A 17,291-nucleotide genomic window follows, 5' to 3' on the forward strand; every position below is an offset into this window, starting at 1 on the left:
TCATTTCCAGCTGTACTCTGTCGGCAGAACTGTGATGATTATCGACGACTGCACCCTGAGCCTGGAATGTACCAGGTGCTCTGAGCACTAGACGGATGACAATGGCCACTGCCTTCAGGGGGTTAAGGGGGGCCCTTTCCTGTTGGCTGTGCCTTCCCGGCTTCCTCCACTCTGTATTTACTTTGATCTTTCCCCTCACTTTGTCCTCTCACCGGGAAGAGTCTACAGGCATGGCATTCACTCTCCCCCCTCGCCCCATCTTGAATGCCCTCGCTGCAGTCTGGCCTAATGGTTTTACCCTTCTCTTCGCCTTGTGTCTCTCACTGAGCCCACCCTGTGAATCATTTTCCTAGCTCCCTCTCTGATGAACACCACACTCGCCCCATCTTTCCCAATGCTGTGAATTTGAAAGGTGGGCAATTTTTAAGTGCTGTTTTGTTTTCCAGCCACTATATTCTGTATCTTTTAAAATTTTATGCAGCTTTCTAGGGAAAAAAAAATCTACTGGGTGCTGATAAATACATACACACACTGTAAACCACATTTACAAACATCCTGGCACATAGGCACGTACACAATATGGATTTACAATTTCAACATAGTGTGTGGCTTTTATTTGGGATGTTTCTAAGATCTTTATTTTTCAAGGGTTCACTGTTCTGTGTTGTGCTCTTGGTAAAAAGAAGCCAGCAAGTAGGAGGATGTGGAATCACTGCAAAAAGAGCTGCAAAAGAAGATCCTGGGAAAGCCTAGGTAGGTAGCACCATGAATAACAGGGGCGATTAATGCAAGTTCCTCCCCACTGCATTTGGCTTTAGGGAGAGAGGAAGAAGTACTGAGCTTCTGACTAATACTTTAAAGTTTAGACAAAATTCTACCTAAATTGGCTGCCAAACCGACTTATATCTGATGTTACTTCCTCACTGAGCCTGGCTCACAATATCAGTTTTGCTCAGCGTAAGCTGTTAGGAGCTATAAGTTAGAGGCTATAACTGAGTTTAATCAGTGCCTGGATTTTCCATAACTTACTGATACTTGGCCAGCTCCATTTTTAGCATATCCAGAGAGTCCTTGATGTCCATAAGGAGAGTGACAACTTAACAAATCAGTAGCTTTTGGGTACTTATGGAAAGGTTGAGAACAAGCCAGCTGCTTCCTCTATTGGAGGTGATGCATGGTTAATTTATTTATTTTAGCATACAGTACACAGATGTGGCTGGGTTGTTAATTTTGCTTTGCTACCAAGAGTTACAAGGTATCAGCTATCGGCTGATTTATTTGAAATCCTCCCTGGAATGCATCAGAATTTTAATTGTTTCCTGAATTTCTGCAACACAAGAAGAATGGATGTCACTGGAAAATGCCCTGGGTCCCCGCTGACTGCAACTAACTCCCAGTGACTGATTTCCAATTGATACAGATGAGGCCTGAGAGGCGGTGCACACAGATACGCCCACGTGAGCCCAGCAGCCCAGTAATGACTAACGGAGATGATGGGGAGACCAAATACTTCTTTCCAACCACTCCTCATGCGCACTGTTCTTCTCAACAGATGTAACTGCTGGGGCCCGACGTGGATGCTGGCGGGAACAGATGGTGCCGCGGGGCAGCTCTCTGCTCCCTGCTCCCTGGGTTGGGCTCTGCAAGATGGAGACAAGGGCTTGTGTGTGCCGTGTGCAGGGGTGGGGTGGAGCTGTGTTTTCCAGCAGCAGGTAAAATCCATTTGTCACACCAGCTCCAACCGGGTTTTCAGCACAGAAGTTAATATCTGGAGCCAATGAGGCATTCTGTCCCACCGCTGCGGGGAGGCAGGGGGAAGCCTCCACTAACTGTGTCCTCTGAGAGGAGGGAGGGACAGAAGAAAGGAAGGGGGTGGTGGGTCAGAGAGGCAGGGGAGGCCTCGAAAGGGAGGGACACACATGAAAACATGGGCCAGGCTTGCAGCCGCTTTAAAGGCTTTGCTTTTTTTATATTGCTTTTAAAACAAGATGGCAGGCGGAGAAGGGGGAAGGGAAAAGATGAAAAGAGTGTTTTCTCCTAAATACCTTCAGGGGAAGAACTTGCTGCTGCCACCAGGGCCGCCACCACCACCATTAACAACACTAAAATCATCAAGACCCTCCACCCCCCCCCCCCTCAAAAAAATCTTCAGGAAAAAAAAAAGCAAGCTAGTGTTGTCTTGCTCTGTTCTTAACAGTCTCAGCAATCTCATAAAGGCAGCCTCTACATATTCACTCAGTCTGAAATATGAACGCACACAACAGCAATAAATTTCCATTGCCTCCAACTCTGAACACGGCCAAGGTATGTGGCACAGAGAGGGGTTTTATGAGCAGGCCTTCAGCTGCCAGGATCCCACCTTCATAAAGAAGAGATTTTAGTCCATTCTGTCTATTTATTTTGTGTAGAGAAATCAAGGGCAATAAACCATGAAGAAATTCACTCTACCTTATTCCATTTCACACTTTTGTCAACCACGCTTTATCGAGTATCTGAATGAATTTTTAATACCGTGCCACAGACTGCTTCAGTCTTCTATCGTATGCTGGGACTCTATCAATCTGATAACACTTGGGAGTTCTGAGAGATACTCAGCACTGAAGAAAAACAGCTTTAAAGTTTAGTCATTCTGATGGAATGTAAAAGCTTATATCAGTGACAGGTTGACAGAAAAAGCTGTTTTCCTTTCCATTTCACAGACTTCCACGTATGAACGCCATGAAACATGTCAGGACTTTCTCTGAGTCTATGAAGACAGAGATGGCATCTGCTCCCAGTGGGAAGCCCTTCTAACCAGTAATACTATAAAATTTCATGATTCTGAATTCTGACTGACATTCAAAAGGGCAGGGAGGAGGTGTTTACTGTATTTTATAGAACAACATCAATTGCTTGTCTTAGCACATAAATATAGTTTTACGGTATACAATGCCACCTCGAGCCTCTTTCCTCTCTCCCTTTCTCTCTTGCAGGAAAAAAAAAAAAATCATAATCCATTTGTGTTAACCAAAGAGGTTTCTAATTTCCTGCTGTGGATAGGATGGAGCTGATATTTGCATTTTCTCTGAACTAGACACGTTTCTCGAGTTCTTCAGGAAGCTGCCGGCATAAAGGGAGAGGGTTACCATCAGTTCCACGGCCAATCTATAGATTGTAAATTGCAGCAGGAACTGTCGCTCCAATTTTAAACTATGCTGCTGCCCTCCAATCCCTATTGAATTTGGGTAGAAGCAGCAGTTAGAGAAAATGTTCATGAAACTCAATTCACTCAGTTTACAGTATGGTGGTGTTGTACTCCCCCCTCCCCCTACCCCACAATATCATCTTAGGTGGAAAAGATGATGAACCACATTGCCCTGAAATACATAACAATGATGTGCTTCTCTGGTGCCTCAGTGGTAAAGAATCTGCCTGCCATGCAGCAGAGAAGGGTTCAATCCCTGGGTCAGGAAGATCTCTGGAGAAGAAAACAGCAACCCACTCCAATATTCTTGCCTGGGAAATCCCACGGATGGAGAAGCCTTGTGGGCTACAGTCCATGGGGGTCAAAGAAGAGCTGGATATGACTTAGTGACTAAACAACAGTAACAAGAAAGGGAGAGGTCAGGAAATGTAGGACACTGCAAGACAGACAAACAAGCTCTAAGGACGGTAAACTGTAAGGAGGGAAGAAAAGATGCAAAAGAAAGAAGACAGACTTCCCCATGTATTTTATGTATCCCAACAGGGGCACTGGGACCCCTAAATGAGGCCAAAAAAAGAGTCTTTAAAAGCGAAAAAATCACATATGACAAAAACCGTGGCCCTCCGGAGTTCAACCCTAGCCCACAAATATCATTCCTTAGTATTTACTTTCGTGAAAGGGGTGGCGTCATTTTAAAAAACTGTCAAAGAAGACTCTTTCAAGAGGACAGGGTTACAAGAAAAAACGCTGATAAACACTTGTTCTAAGTACATTAAAAATGCAGTGCGCGCCTGCTAAGTCATTTCAGCCGTGTCAGACTCTCTGCGACCCTGTGTAGTATAGCCCGCCAGGCCCCTCTGTCCGGGGTATTCTCTGGGCAAGAATACTGGAGTGAGTTGCCATGCCCTCTTCGAGGGGATCTTCCCGACCAAGGAATCGAACCTGTGTCTCTTATGTCTCCTACATTGGCAGGTGGGTTCTTTACCACCAGCACCACCTGGGAAGCCCATGGGCCCAAAATCCACACCTGAAGAGAACTCCGTATAAAAATGACCACTGCTGCAGAAGAAAGGGGTGAACTATCGTAAGCTTGTGCTCAGCCGTGCTTGTTAGGATGTGACTGATGGCGCTGGCATGTGATAAGCTCACAAAATATTGGGTCTGAAATGCATTTGCTCTTTCTGACAACTCTTTGAGATAAGTTTCATTGCCTGTAGTTTACATATGAAAATACTAAGACTCAGAGAGCATAAGTGGTCTGAGGGCCACACAGCAGTTGAGAGGAGAAGCCAGGACTTACACTTAAGTTTTGACCCTGACAGATTCCAACCACCCCTATAATACCCTCCCCACCCACAAAGGCTGAAGGTGGAGTGACACATGATGGATTTTACACTTGAGACTTAGAAGGTGTTATAAAACAAGAAAAAAGGAAGAGCTCAGAAAGACAGAAAATGCATGTGAAGATTAGGGAGAGGATATACAGAAGACACTCAAATTTGCCTTCTCTTAAAAAATATTACAACTGCTATCCGTGTCACCAAGTTTTCTGGACTCGTTCCTGCTTCCTGTTTTTGAATCTGGGTGTGAATACTTTCAAGCTTTCCCCCAAACCAGTTCTTTAAGAGTCAGGCCAGTTATCTGACATCTTTGAATGCCTTCCAACACCTCTCTCTAAACCCAAAGGTTGAACCGAGAGGACTGCAGTATCTACACAGACTTAAGAGGACCCAAACGTCTAGCACATACACAGAGCTGTAATGAATTTTGTATCAAAACATGCTGCCAAACCTTCCTTATTTATTCTGTTGTGGCTCTGCTCAGCTTCTTTGGTAAACAGGACCTCATAGGGAGCCAGAGAGAGGCCTTATTCTTCATCTCTTCTTTAGCAATTTCTTTCGTTGAGAGAGTTAAGCTGGGGGGCGGGAATGGATGGGAGACTTGAAATCCCAGAGTCGGGGTGTCTTTGGGGCATATTTACATTTGAGGATGCTCACTGGAAGGCAGATCCTTGGCCAACGCAGGCAGTCAGACAGAGGCCAGGCAGATAGCCGAAGATCTGATGAGAGAAAGAGCCTGCTGCTTTCCACTTAGTTTCAACATGCAATGCCAGGGGATGGCATTTACATCAGCAACCACCACTGAGCGCAGCAGTGGGACCCAAGGTGCAGGATGGTGGGGGGACCCTGGCCAAGTCTCCTGATGTAACTCCAACTATTGACTTGGCTAGCTGGCTGCATCTTTGCCTGGGATGGTGGCGGTAAGACACTGCAGAGTGTTCTTCCTGGTGCTGTGGAAATCTCCACATCCTGCTGTCTTTTCTTCATTTTGTGATCATACACCTCATACACCCTGCCCGCGGCAATGTTTCAGCAATTCTGCAACTTCTGAGCAGGTGGCTCAATAAAAGTTCACTTTAAATAAGGGGTTAGGGCACCTTCCTGGGAAATTCTGGTGCACAGACCCACCCCAAAAGTCCTAGTCAGCATATAAATGCCTTAAAGGGCAGAATTCATTAACAGAATTAGTTCACCTGTATCCAAGCTGCTTCTAGCTGTAATACTTCAACAGGATAAAAATATTTAAAACCCAAACTAGAAACGCCAACAATGAAAAAGGTACATCTCTTCAGGTGCATCCAGAGGAGTGCATGAGTTCCCTATCAGGGGTCCCCAACCTCTGGGATGTAATGCCTGATGATCCGAGGTGGAGCTGATGTAATAATAATAGAAATAAAGAGCACAAGAAATGTAATGCACTTGAACCATCCAGAAACCATCTCTCCACCCCTGCCTCTGGAAAAATTGTCTTCCATGAAACTGGTCCCTGGTGACCAAAAGGTTAGAGATCACTGCACTGATGCCAGACGAAAAACTCAGTAATTATTCTAACAGTTAGCAATTATGGGGGATCAACTACACACCGGGTACTGTAATGGTCCCATCATATTTAATTCCCAACAATACTCTCAGGAGATAAATATGATTACCTTCCCTTAACAACTAAGGCTGAAGCTCAGAAACTGAAGGTCAAATTGTCCAAGATCATACAGTGAGGAAGTGGGATGAGAGTTATGCCCAGGTCCATCTCTAAGTGACTCTTCAAACAACTGCTCCTTCTACATGCAAGACTTTCTCTAATTTAACAGCCTCTACCTAAGGGACGGAGAAGGCAATGGCACCCCACTCCAGTACTTTTGCCTGGAAAATCTCATGGACGGAGGAGCCTGGTAGGCTGCAGTCCATGGGGTCGCTAGAGTTGGACACGACTGAGCGACTTCACTTTCATGCATTGGAGAAGGAAATGGCAACCCCACTCCAGTGTTCTTGCCTGGAGAATCCCAGGGACGGGGGAGCCTGGTGGGCTGCCGTCTATGGGGTCGTACAAAGTCAGACACGACTGAAGCGACTTGGCGATTGGCGACCTAAGGGAAGTGAAAGTCACTCAGTCATGTCTGACTCTTTGCAAGCCATGGACTATATAGTCCATGGAATTCTTCAGGCCAGAATACTGACTGGAGTGGGTAGCCTTTCCCTTCCCCAGATCATCCCAACCCAGGGATCAAACCCAGGTCTCCTGCATTGCAGACGGATTTTTTTAACAGCTGAGTCACAAGGGAAGCCCAAGAATACTGGAGTGGGTAGCCTATCCTTCTCTAGCGGATCTTCCCAACCCAGGAGTTGAACTGGGGTCTCCTGCATTGCAGGTGGATTCTTTATTAACTGAGCTACCAGGGAAGCCTCCACCTAAACAAGGTCCCATAAAAGAAGCCCTCTGGAAGAGTGTGCTGCACTCTACACACGAAAACACTGGGTCAGATCTCCTTCCCTAGTTAGGGACTCATTTCTTCATTACTTGATGCCTCAGTTTCCTTACTCAGAAAGTGAGATAAGTATCTAGGCTAATCAAAGATAAAAATGTAAGTTTTATAAGTTAAGAAATGGAGTATTTCCAGCCACATCAATAAACAAGGATGTCACAGCCATCAGCGATCCCTGCCCTCCAAATGTGAATCTCTGAGCCCCGAGGGCATCCATGAAAAACAGTACATGCAAGCTGGTAGCTATCAGGCTGCCACCACTCCCTACGGTGAGCAGTGAGTGAGGAGCGAGGAACTAAGGATGTGAAAAGTCAAACCACAGGATGCTGGCCCCGGACAGCTGAGATGCACAGGAAAGGAACGATTCCAGTGAGCCCAGGCTCGTGCACCTTCCCATAAACAGAAAAGTGCTCAGTTCCTTAATTTGAGATATCTGGTCTTTCTTAGCTAACAATAATCTTTTGATGTTCAGACTACCTGCTTCTTCCCTGGTGGCTCAGGCGGTAAAGCATCTGCTTACAATGCAGGAGACCCGGGTTTGATCCCTGGCTTGGGAAGATCCTCTGGAGAAGGAAACAACCCACTCCAGTACTCTTGCCTGGAAAATCCCATGGATGGAGGAGTGTGGTAGGCTACAGTCCATGGGGTCGCAAACAGTCGGACAGGACTGAGCGACTTCACTTCACTTTCACCTGCTCTTTGGTGCAAAGTTCTATATAACTGACTCTTCCCGCCACCTCCTTGGAACAGTTCTCTCAGGGTCACCTGAGATCTTGTCTCCCGGGCTTGAAGTCCTAAACATTCCCGCTGAATAAAACATAACCCTCCATTTTTCAGTTCTGAGTATTTTAAGGTGACAACGTGTTGGCCCTATTTGCAGTGAAAGGTGATGCCGTGTTAGCCTCTCAGGGTGCCTCCTGAGACAGACCACTGGCCCTAGGTCCCCACGCAGCCACGGTCACAACTGAGGCTGGCCAGTGTCAGGAGTGGCCAGTTTTTATGACAGCCATTTCAAGAACCACAGCTTACAGCACCACAAATATAATCTCTTTGTAATTCTCTACTTCCTGGGTTGATACAAACACCCTTTCTCTCCATTGTCGCTCATTCAATTTGTTTTCGTTTAGTTAAGATATGCCAATTGCGGGGCACCCTGGAGGTGGCTCCAGAACACAGCATCCTATTTTCACAGCATGAGATCACGAAATCAGGCAGAATGTCTGGAACTTTGGGGGAAGCCAGGACCCCAAAGCACTATAATGATTTATAATACCTCATATTTGGCTGTGCTGGGCCCAAAATGTGTACAGAAGGGTTATGAGCTGATCAGAAACCTGGGGGTAGCCTATCATAGTAAAACTCCCTCAGTCTCTCTTGTCTGGTGTGTATGTATGTGTGTGTGCTCAGTCGCTCAGTTGTATCCAACTCTTTGGGACCCCATGGACTGTAGCCCGCTAGGCTCCTCTGTCTGTGGAGTTTCCCAGGCAAGAATAATGTCCCCCTCCAGAGATCGAATTCACATCCCCTGCATTACCTGCATTGGCAGGTGGATTCTTTACCACTGGGCCACCTGGGAAGCCCTCTCTTTGTCTGCTACATCAGCTCAAAGACACTAGAGTTTAGAAAGGAGATTTTTAAACGTGTGTGTCTGTGGAGGACTGATCCCTTTACATGAGCCTGCCATGTGGCCCCAGGGGACAGAACTGCCCCGTGCACTCGACCACACCTGTAGGATGGCTGGTGGAGCAAGAGCTCTGTCTGCCTATGAGCAGGTCTTCCCCGGCTCCAAGCTCTCCGGACCGCAGGGAGACAGCAGTGTCCTTGCGCCTCTCCACCAGCTCTTCTTTGACCTCCACCTGTGCATGACCACTAAACAGAAGCTTTCTCTCTGGGTCCCTTTATTCTCTCTGCAGTGTCAGCTGTCTCCTCTGACCTCCTTGGGGTGGCCTTTCTCAAGTGCATCTGTAGGGGAGCTCCTGCTCCCCAGCTCCGGGGGCTGCTCCCCACCCTGCTGTCAGCTCCAGCACTGTCCTTCCACGTGGAGCTCACCCCCGCCCCTCCCTCCTGGTCTCACCACGCCCCCTGCAGTACCATCACTCTCACCGTCACAGAGCCTCAGTCTGCAGGGTCATCTGGAGGAGCTTCTGTCCCCCCAACTCCATGTGAGCCGCCCGGGAGGGTGCTGATCTGCCCCCTCCCTGCTCTGCCTCAGGGGCTGAGAGAGAGGAGAAGGGTGTGGGAGGTGAGGCTGGAAGGGGGAGCAGGTGTGTGTAATCTGAGTTGGGGCCCCTGGGGACTCTGTTACCGCTCCCCTCGAGCCGTAGAGAACGCGGCTCTCAACCTTGGCATTATTTGTTAAGTCCCATTTCTCTCTCACGCTCCTCATCAAATTGGCTACCCAGTCCTTGCTGACTGCCTCTCAAAAATACCTCCCCTGTCTGATGCCTCCCTTCCGATCCCACAGCCCCCAACCTCATTATCTCCTGCCGGGAGAGCTGTTGCAATCGCTTGCTAGCAGGTCTGCGAACCTCCAGGCTCTCTCGGCTCCAATCCATCTTGCGCACTGCTGCCAGATTAACCTTCCAAAGCAGTGCTTTCTAAACTTTGGCGTGCATGAGAATCACCTGGGGAGCTTGTTAAAAATACAGATGCCTTGACCCCAACCTATAGATTAGGATTGAGCAGGTCTGGGTGGGGCCCGAGGTATATGTATTTTTAACAAGTTCCCAGGTGACTCTGAGGTCGTCAAGGTTGGAGAATCTCTGGCACAGCTCTTGCCATGAGTGCTCCCTTCAAAAAATAAGTTTCAAAGGCTCTCCACTTCCTACCCATCTCTTTCGGTCTTTACAGCTTGGCATGCTCACGCCCTGGTCTACCCTTCAACCCACTCTACCTCAACAGGAACCACATCCCCTGCCGAATCCTGATTGCTCACATCTTCCCATGCAAGCTTTTCACTTCCTTGTCTCCTAACCTGTTCAAGCTGTTTCCTGTGCCGTGAGTGTTCTGCCTTATTCACTTCCAGCAGACACTGGGAGGTGCAGGACCTGCAGGCAGAAGGACCACCTGGGTGGGGACAATGCACCGTCGTACATCTTGGAATGGAAATCCAACGCACAAAGAAGGGATACCTACACCTACACAAAAGAAATGCTCCTTTATTCTTCAAGGTGACATTCTGAAACATGAATTTACCCAAGGCTGCTCAACAACATAGAAAGAGCTGCTGATAATCAGACCTATTTGAGCCCCAATCCAGGATTCTTTCAACCTCATCCTATTTGCTATCATTGCAGTTAAAGCCGATATAAGGAGCTACCCCAAGTCATGGTTACTTTTCAACCTGTGAAGATAAATCAGAGTTGACTTATTTGTATTCCTTACATAGTAGGGCTTGTGACCAAAAGCTCATTTTGCCCACTGGGTGCTGAAGGTTAGGAGTACTATTTACAGCAATGGAAGAGTTTCAGGAGCTCTCAGTCAACTTCCACTTTCCTTACTACCTGGAGTAAACGATTCCTTCTGATATGCTCTCTGTACAGCTTACTGAGTGATACCACACACACTACATATATCTTTGCATCCAACTGGCTAAATAATTATGTAGAATGAAAGAAGATAAAAAAAGAATACACATTATATAATACTCTAAACATGTAATCTAAATGACAGAAAGTAAATTTAGCATAATTGCAGAATATATAGAATATATAATTACAACATATTATATATAATTGAAAATCATTGTACAAAAATTAATTGTACTAGCCAATTATAATAGAAACAATGAAACTGAACTGAAATTTTAAAATTTGGGTCTGTTACAATAATTTCCCCAAAATGAAGTATTTAGAGATAATTCTGACACAAAACCTAAAGATCCATGTATTGAAAAATATAAAATATTCTTAATAAAAATTAAAGACAACCTAATAAATGGAAAAATACTTTGTTCATGGGTTGAAACACAACAACATAGACAAAACTCTAAATAATTATGTAGAAAACATGTAAAGTAATCTGTAGTGACAGAAAGGAGGTCAGTAAGTTGCTTTGGCGGTGGGTGGGATTGATGGAATGAAGGGGAGGAAGTGACAAGCAAGTGGCATGAGGAAACTCTAGAGTGACAGGTATGTTCACCAGCCTGATTGTAATGGTGATATGATGGATGGTACATACATCAAAACTTACCAAACTGTACACGTATATGTAGTTTTTGGTACATCAATTACACTACAATAAAGCTGTTTTTTAAAACAATTAAATGTTGATAACGTTTCCTTTTTTTATGACTTCTTCCTTTAAATGGCTTTCTCAATTAACTAACTACATATGTCACTGGTTAACAGGGCTCTTCCTCTGTGTGTAACGTACATGGCCTGAGAGTGGAGAGCAATCATCATTTAGAGCTAAAACAAACCCTGGAATTATCTAACATGATGTATAAAGAGCTGAGGTTGAAGAGAGTTCAGTGAGGTCACCAAGGCCGTACAGGTGGTTGAAGAGCAGAGTTGGGTACACACTCCCCGCTCCCCTGACTTCTGATGGCTCACTGAACCCATATCTGTATTCCTCTACAAAGTCTGGCAACCACTCATTATTCTAGAAGCAATCCTCAATGAAGCAAAGTTGTCTAACTAAAATCCTATCTACATGAAGAACATGGCACCTGAAAGATGACCAGCTATGAGAGCTATAAGAGTGCTCCTACCAGGACACAACCATGTTGGCACCTTGATCTTGGAATTCCCAGCCTTCAGAACTGTGAGAAATAAATTTCTGTTGTTTATAAGCCACCCTGTCTGTGGTATTTGCAGCCTGAACAGACTAAGACATATGAAGTAATGGAAAAAAATCTATTTGGCTAATTTGAGATCATTATATCAACAAAGAGTGAGAAATTATACACAGAATACATGAGAATCTGAATGGATACAGTGAAATGGTTGTGAATAAAAATATTACATTTGCTATGCCCAATTCCATCATATAATAAAATATATGTTGGCAACTTTGCCTTAGGGGAAAAAAAAGAACGTGGCAGCTGACTGCTGGGACCACTTGAATGTGATAAGCTCATCAATGGGACGAGGGGGTACAAACCTGTTTATACTCTGCTCAGCTACACTCTCTGGTCCACAAACATAAGATCCCTCTATTTCTTTCCGTTACCAGTAGGGTGGCCTACTAATGGTGGCAGTGTTTCTGGTTAAGTTTCATAATGGGTAGAGGCTGGCAAGGATGGAGGAATGGAGCACAGATGTTAAAGACAGACAGCTTTGGGATCAAATCTCCTTTTTTCTTTTTCCCCTTTCATTTAAGATCCAAGCAAACTTGGGTCAAGCTAACCTCCCTGAACTTACTCTTCTTTAAAGGTGAGATAATACTCATCTCATTGAGTCATGAGGGATTATTAAATGAAAGCATACAGCGTCAGTCGGACATGTAATACATGTGTTCAACCAGTGGGAGCTTCCAGTTAGTGAACACTGTGCAGTCTTAGAATCGTGATTAGTCAGTGATTACCACGACCACTTTACCACCCTGGGCTGTATCAGAACTCGGTCCCCACTCTCTCTCCTATGGTCCTCACCACGCCTTCCCCACCACTCTTGTTAATATTCTCTATGCTACTGAGAATCAGTTTTATTTAATGGGCCACAGCAATTGCTGGGAGTCTGCCTTATCCCTTAGAATCTCAGACCATAGATTATCTTTCATTCACCTCATTTTTTGCTGCAATCTAGTCCTTCCATGGATAAACTGAAGACTAAGTCAGCAAAATCTAAATGAGTGACTGAGAGTATAGGGGATCCGGCAGCTTAGCTCATTTGTAAACAGCCTGGGCATTCAACTTCAAATGCTTAGGTTCACGTCTTAGCTCCACCAAGGGACAAAAACCCGCATGCATCAGTCTCCTCATCTTTAAAATGGGCACTACCTCAAAAGGTTGCTGTAAGAGTGACACAAGACCATGCAAGGCTGCTGGCACACAGGAAAACTCAGAACAAGGTCTGGCAATTATTATTTACTGATTCTGTAGGGACAGGGGAAGAAATGAAGAGGCCTAGGTAAGGTGAATTCTTGAGGGAACAGAAAATAGCCAGCCTTTCAAAACAACTAGTAAAACCTCCAGGGAGACAGGTAGCAATAACAACCATTAAGGCTGTTTGTGAAGCCGCTTTCAAAGAGGGAGCTCTAGTGGAAGCCTGGATGAATAGAAAGGGTTCCCAACCCTTGCTTTCTTTTTGCCACAAAGATGTCAAGGTGAATGAAGAAGATGCTTCAAGCTGCTGCATGCCATGAGGTGTCAATGGCTCACCCTCTGTCTGGTTTTTGATAAAAGACAGCCTGAGTGCAAGGAAAAAAGGGGGAAAGTGAAGAAGAAAAAAAGACAAATTGGATGCTCGACAAGCTGGCTTTCAAAGGAGACAGGTATTAAAGTTTAGAAGCGGGATGCTGGACTCCACGTTACAGAATATGAATGATTTCAAACGCAGAACATATTAGTTGCACGCTTTGGCACCGGCGACTGGTTAAGAGCAAGAAAGCAAAAGAAGAGCACACAGAGTCCCTCTTGTGTCATCAGGCTGTGTTATCCACTCCATGAGGACAGAGAACAAGATTAAGGAAGAGGTGTGGTGGGACAGAACCTGCCCCAGATGAGGAGCCAGCGCAGAGTGGGCCCAGGCTTTCTCTGTGGCTCCATAACACCCCTTTGCAAGCCAGTCTACTTTCCGTGACCCCCAGAAAGTACCAGGGAAAGACTGTGCTCATGCCTCAGGACAAACCAGCCCACAGGGCAGATGGCACCCCTCAAAAGCTGCACTCTGGTGAGGATGGCTGGTGAACCCAACAACCCCCCCGCCCTGCTCTTCCAAGCCGGCACACATGTGCTGGGAATCTCCTGAAAACAAGTTCCCCAAGAAGACATATGGTGCTTACTTGCTAGGAGAGAGTGCTAACAAGACAAACTGAGAAGGAACAAGGGAGAAAGCTGACTGAGTTTTTCAGTCCCACGAGGAGGTGAGATCTGGGCAGGAGGACTGACAGCGCTGCTGGGAGAAGGCCTGGCTCAGACGGAGGAGCTCTGAGTTCTGTCCTGGGCTCCTCCCTGCAGGCGGACAAGCAAACAGTACACCCTCAGGTCAGGAGCTGGAGGGGTCACTGGCCCTGGGCAAGCGGGGGCTCTCTGAAGTTTCATATCCTTAGGGGTAAAGAAGGGCCTCAGTGGAAATCCTCTTTAAGCTTGACTCCATGAAAAAACACTCTCTATAGCTCTAAATCATCCAAGAATCCAGTCCCTTTCTGATTCCAACTGAAAATAGAAAAATGAAAACCTCACATTGCCGAGTGTGTTGAGGGGGCCACGGGTATCTGGAGATTTATGGGAGACAGTGGGGTGCAATGGCAAGAGCGTCCCAGTGGCCCATTGAAGCCCGTCTTAAGGACCGGCTATGGTGAGCAGGCGGAGGCAGGCTGAGTATGCATCAGTTGGTTTTCAAAATATGTTATTTACAATACGCAGCAGATGTTCTTTGAATTCTAATGTGAAAATACAGGCTTTTTATTTTTCACTGACAGACTAAAAAGTACACTTAATATAATAATCTTGCAAAGTCCAAAGATTACCTCACAGTTTGGAAACTACTATGTTGAGTCATTAGTCCCATTACTCAGTATTTTCAAAACTCACCAGATAAATACGGTACGCTGAGACTTCCTGGTAACGACCTTCTATTTTTCGCAAGGAAGAACACAGCAAGGCTTCCCAGAAGCCTCAATTAAATCTGGAAAATGTTTCTAAAATATTCTGAAGCACAACACATGCACACATGCTGAAGTGTTTCTGGAGATCTTTGCTGGCAGATGAGTTTCTCCTGTCATTCCTTCTTTAAAATAAAAAATACTGGGTGCCTCCAAAGGGCTGGGAAATACACGAGGCTGAGAGAACACAGAGACAGGAGCATGAAACAGTTCCTGCCCGCAAGGACATTCCTGTCTACATGCAGGAAGAGCCGAGTAAATGCACACATACAAAGCTCTGGGGATGATAAGCTCTATACCCTGCGTGGCCAAGGATACCAGCAGGGAGGAGGGTACGTGAGCCCTTATGAAGGTGATCAGGCAATTAATCAGATCATGGGTGAGTAAGACCTTGCCGGAGGAAGCTTGTTACAGAAGGCAGGAAGCGCCGGGTGGAGCCCCACATGGCTGGGAGGAACAGGGACCCAGTGAGGAGCCCTCAGGGATTGGCAAGGGAGGGAGGGGGCACAGGTGGCTGGAGAAAATCTGAGTGGCAGTAAAATAAACATGGAATAATCTGCCTTGCAATTCAGGGTATGTGTGTTTGATCCCTGGGCAGGGAACTTAAAAGCCCACATGCAGTGTAACTACTGACCTCAAGTACTCTGGAGCCTGCAGCCTGTGTGCCACAACTAGGGAGTCCACTGCACAACTAAGACCTGACACAGCCAAATAAATATTTAAAATAAATAAGTATTCATGGCAAGTAGATGGGGAAAAGGTGGAAACAGTGACAGACTTTATTTTCTTGGGCTCTAAGATCACTGCGGATGGTGACTGCAGCCACAAAATTAAAAGTCATAGTTTTTCCTGCTCCCTGGAAGAAAAGCTATGATAGACCTAGACAGCATATTAAAAAGCAGAGACATCATTTTACGACAAAGGTCCATAAAGTCAAAGCTATGGTTTTTCCAGTAGTCATCTATGGATGTGAGAATTGGACCATAAAGAAGGCTGAGCACCAAAGAACTGATGCCTTCAAATTGTGATGTTGGAGAAGACTCTTGAGAGTCCCTTGGACTACAAGGAGATAAAATCAGTCCTAAAGAAAATCAACCCTGAATATTCATTGGAAGGACGGATGCTGAAGCTGAAGTTCCAATACTTGGGCCACCTGATGTGAAGAGCTGACTCACTGGAAAAGACCCTGATGCTGCGAAAGACTGAGGGCAGGAGAAGGGGACGACAGAGGATGAAATGGTTGGATGGCATCACCGACTCAATGGACATCAGTTTGAGCAAGCTCTGGGAGTTGGTGATGGACAGGGAAGCTTGGGGTGCTGCAGTCCATGGGGTCGCAAAGAGTTCGACACGACTTAGTCACTGAACAACATGGAAAAGGAATTCGGGCTCTGGAACCTAAACGAGTTCCCTCGAGCTTCCCAGTGTGGGCAATTTGCTGCTATTTCTTTCTCCCCTCAGAAAAAAAAGACAGGAAGGATGCAAGTTTGCTGTGAAGCGAGAGCACATGACAATGTCTGGCACACAGTAGGTGTTCAAGTGCTTCCCCCCTTAGTGTTCTCAGAGCTCTGCAATGCAAATGCTCCCTGGAAAATTATTCTTCCTGGTCTCACCTGAAAGAATAAATTATAGCTAGGGTTGACTCCTCTTCTAGAAATTGTTCAACTGATACCCTGTGATGGTGATTCTGCAAATTTTTCAATAAATACCCTCTCACTGTGAGGGTCTAAATGCTACAAAAGGTTGTGTTTGTATAAAATATTTAAATGTGGGGACGTTTTGGTATGAGTTCCCTTGGCACTTCATTTGTATATAAAACGAGGAATTCATTCATTCATAATTACAACCAATACACTTGGAGCATCTAAGGCAGTGGAAGGTGCTGGACTGGTTTCTAGGCACCAGAGCTGCCCTCAAAGTGTCCTCACCAAAAGTGTGGGAAAGAGACCGGCAAACACACACACACAGCATATTTGCTGATGTCATGACAGGGGCCTCTTTCTAAGTCAGTGGTTCTCAGTCTTCACTGCAAATCCAAACAACTGAGGAGCTTTTGAAGATGGTAGTGATGTTCAGACCCCGACTCCAGAAATTATGGTTCAACTTGACTGGACAGTGGCCCGTGCATGTGGGATTTACGGCTCCTCGGGTTGATCTCAGTGTGCAGACAGGTTGTGATCCATTGTCCAGAGTATACAGTTTCTTTCTTAGTTGCCATGAGCCCAGATATAATGGTTCTCAAATTCTGGAGTGTATGAAGAGTCACCCCAAAGTCAAGGTTCCTTGAAGTAGGACAATGGGCCTGGCTTTTGTACGTTGCTAAGTGTCCCAGGGAATTCTGAATCACAGGACAGTTGGGACAAACACTGCTCCACCAAATAACACAACCTGGCTGTATCGTATAGAATGGGGATGAACTGAGGTATCTGACTTTTTTCAGAAACAGGTCTCAGAGGAGAGGAATTCCCTAAAATATTTCCATCTTGTCTTTGCTGGTCCCTTCTTAGCATGGTAGTAGTG

General features: G+C 45.8%; 1 protein-coding gene and 1 long non-coding RNA gene across 7 annotated transcripts in view; both read right to left on the reverse strand.

The window, feature by feature from the left end:
• The window catches only part of AUTS2 (activator of transcription and developmental regulator AUTS2), a 1,208,818-nt gene that overhangs the window by 397,978 nt on the left and 793,549 nt on the right, over positions 1-17,291 (reverse strand). The gene's annotated exons all lie outside the window — the stretch shown is intronic.
• On the reverse strand, positions 412-10,613 carry LOC129638194 (uncharacterized). 3 transcript variants are annotated; one of them, XR_008707725.1, is made up of 5 exons: positions 9,477-10,613; positions 9,108-9,219; positions 5,182-5,243; positions 4,976-5,099; positions 412-1,640 (listed from the first exon to the last, which is right to left on the reverse strand). It is a non-coding gene; the product is annotated as an uncharacterized LOC129638194 (long non-coding RNA). The 3 variants fall into 3 exon arrangements; XR_008707724.1 differs by lacking the exon at positions 9,108-9,219; XR_008707726.1 differs by lacking the exons at positions 4,976-5,099; positions 5,182-5,243; positions 9,108-9,219.

Source organism: Bubalus kerabau, chromosome 23 (assembly GCF_029407905.1).
Source record: "Bubalus kerabau isolate K-KA32 ecotype Philippines breed swamp buffalo chromosome 23, PCC_UOA_SB_1v2, whole genome shotgun sequence".
Lineage (NCBI taxonomy): Eukaryota > Metazoa > Chordata > Mammalia > Artiodactyla > Bovidae > Bubalus > Bubalus kerabau.